The 3,445-nt window shown below is 41.1% G+C and overlaps 1 pseudogene; it reads right to left on the reverse strand.

Annotated features, from left to right (window-relative positions):
• Positions 1–571: 571 nt before the first annotated feature.
• Positions 572–2,501, reverse strand: LOC149580238 (aldehyde oxidase GLOX pseudogene; annotated as a pseudogene).
• Positions 2,502–3,445: the final 944 nt, after the last annotated feature.

The raw sequence follows: 3,445 nt of genomic DNA on the forward strand, positions 1-3,445 counted from the left end.
AGTTATGGTCAAATTTGTATGCCTATGTCATTTCATATTTATTATTAGACATGTTTGGAGAAATGTCTTGCTAGATAGAAGACATAAATTTGAGTGAATGCATGTGTCTTTCTGTATGCAACCTATTTATCTTTTCATTAATATGTTTATATGCACTCTTGTAAGCAATAATTTGCATATATTCACCCTATCCACATATTATCCATTTTGATTTGGTTTTTTCCACATTCCTAGACAAAAATATGGTCATGGGGACATCCTCATAATTGTAGATTCATCCCCACCCAAATTCAAATTGTAGATTCGAATTTAGACAACTGTTATTCTATACACTTAGGCGCAACTTAGAATGATGTGCCACTATGTTCTTTCATTTCTAACCAGAAAAGAATATAAAGAATAATTCTATCAATTCATAATATAATATGGTGCTGGTTAATCTTTGCACAAAATGCACCAAAGACAAAAGAATGTCAAACATGATTCTTTTTAGATTCACTAAAACACAGAAATTTTTTCCCAAAATTTTTGTTGTTTTCAATCACAAAATATACAGATCATGAAGATCAAATGTTGAAAATTAGTCAATAATACTTTGAATAATACTTTGATTGATACATTTGCATAGATATCCTGAAGAGCATATACATAACTGAAACTCAGACAGAAATTTTGATTCTCAATCAAACAGAATCTCAGCAGGGATAGAACCATTAGAATCGCTTGCCTTCCTAGAGAGGTGCCAAAACAAACGTACAAAGAATAATAAATAAACCCTAGCTAGAGAACCTTGTCACGTGTTACACGAAGCGAATCCAACGCCCCTGGCTAGGAATACCCCCATTGACAACATAAAGGAGATAATACCCAGAAGGAGCAGCCACTGGGCTCCGCGGAGCAGTCAAGAACACAGAAAAAACCCCATTTTCATTCTCAACAGGCGTGGCAGCGAGCGAGAGCATTCTCTGGCTCATGGACACAGTGTGTGTATTGAAAGGAGGGGCGTACACAAGAAAACGAAGGTCCTCGCTCACACTGCCAACTGCGAACCCTACCTGGAAACTCGATCCGTAAGGGATCGCTTCGAAACCTCCAACAAATTGTATACTTGGTCGAACCAGATCGTACTGCTGGTCCAGATAATAAGGACTGTAGGCCTCCAGGCGCAGCTCGGTTTTAGAAAACACGTCATCGGAGAACACATAATAATCATTCGGGTTGCTTCCAGCGACTAGGATTCTTCCATCGGGAAGGAGATTTGCAGTAGAATGATACATTCGAGGAATACCCGACGAATCCAGGACAGCAAATCTGTTACCCGCGGGCATTGCAGGTCTGTATAGCCACGGGTTGAGCACAGGCGCCCGCGCATCCTGCCACCCGGCCGACCCTAATTCGGCGCCGTTGATGATCAGAATCTCAGCCGTGGGAAGAATGATCATGTCCGCCATCAATCTAGACCCGGGCATTTCCTCCATGTGCCACACTGGGTCCCCTGCAGTGATCTCAATTCTCCCGCAGTTGCTCAGACCCTTGACGTAAATCTTCTGCCCGTCGGCCTTTATGAAGTTCCCCAACGGCGTTCCACCGCAGATCACAATCTCCACTCTCGCAAAATTGTCCGCGGAGTCCAGCGGTAACATGACGGACGAGCCCGTGCTCGGGTAATTCCGTGCTCCGCCGCCGGGCATTTGGGGAAACCGTCTGATCACCGCGTTGGTTTTGTAGTCAAGCAGAATTGAATCCCGGTTGGCGAAGATGAAGAGATTCCCGTCGGAAGAGAGATGCACAAACGGGTACAGATTGTTCTCCTCGCCCGGAGTAAGCGTCTGCAGAAGGAAATCGAGGTTGTGGAAATCGTCGGTGTTTTTCTTGGGTACAAACTCGTAGCTAAACGAGTCGCGGCCTCCGACGACGAAGACCCGATTGTCAGGCAAGATCTGGTTAGAGGCGTACCACCGCTTGGACATCAGCTTCTCCGTAGTCGACTCCACCCAGTCGCAGGTCTGGTCCGAGCACGGTTTGAAAGTGCGAGTCGTGTTCTCACCCAGTCCGACGCCGCCGGTTTGGAGGAGCGTTCCGTCGCTGAGAACTGCACCGGAAGAGCACCACGTGTCGGTCACCAGGTGCAGCGGCCTCACTCTGTTGCTCGCAATCTCGTATTCCACCGAGTGCGCCCAGCATTCGGAGTTGAAAGGAAGAGGCCGGGGCGCCTTAATGCACGCCGGGTCTGTTCGGGTGATATTGGACGGGCCGCGGTCGAGTCGGTCGAACATGAGAACTCTGTTATTGTGAAGCAGCACGGCATGCATTGACGAGATTCCAGTGTTTTCTAGCAGGAGTTTCCAACTCCCTTGTAGCTTTTCCTCCTTCTGAGCACCACATAGTGCTACTATAATTACCAGCAAAGCTACGGCCTTGGGGACTGAACTCACTGCCCAATTCATTTCTTACTTCCGTATGAAAAAGTTCAAGGCTTGAAATTTCCCCAACGCGGAGTGCTTCTCTGAATTGGGTTTCCACATTGTGCTGTCCTTGGGGAATAAAAGCTCCATGGGACCCTCCTAAGAATAGAATTACAGTCAATGGAAGTTTCCATGTATTTTGCTAAGCTGGATGTGACCACAAAGATGTTGCGTCATTATTCATTATGAGATGAAGTACATACTTCAATTCTGTCGGTGAAACTGTTTAGTCTGGCACTGTTTCAATTAGCTGGGTTATATCTATATATAGGACTAGAAATGTCTTAGACTAATCTTATGTTGTTTTAATCTGTTTTTGGTTATATACATTAATAGGTCTAGAAATGTTTCAGATCTGTTGTTCTCTTAAATTACTCTGCTAGTGGCTAACTTCTTATTTTCAATTATTTAGAACCTGGCCAGATTTGAACTGTTGCTCTGATTAGACCCGAGCAGACAAATTTATTCTGTTTGCTTAACTGTGATTGTTTGCGATTTGTTTCTACGATATGATTTTGTTTCGCCATATATGGTCCACCTCCAATTTTTCATTGGAAATGAAAAAAATACAATCAATCAATGTTTCATTTGGAAATAGCGAATGGTGCACGAGTATAGAAAGTAAATTGTTTCATCCGCATCTGTTGAGTTTATCGATCCTTCAATAATAATAATAATAATAATAATAATAATAATAATAATGTTAAAAAAAAAGGAGTTTATCGATCCTTCAATAATAATAATAATGATAAAAAAAAAAAAAAAATTTAAAGTAAAAGTGGGCAAATTAGAATATTATATATATATATATATATATATATATATATATATATATATATTATTATTATTATTATTATTATATATAATTTTTTTTAATAGATATTAATTATATGAAATAGAAGAATATATAAAATAATGTTTTATTCTAAAAATATTAAATATAAGGAAAGTAACTGCATATAACATAAGTTCAAAAAGTA

The sequence above is a fragment of the Cupressus sempervirens genome, chromosome 1 (assembly GCF_028749045.1).
Source record: "Cupressus sempervirens isolate cs-2001-9-10 chromosome 1, ASM2874904v1, whole genome shotgun sequence".
Lineage (NCBI taxonomy): Eukaryota > Viridiplantae > Streptophyta > Pinopsida > Cupressales > Cupressaceae > Cupressus > Cupressus sempervirens.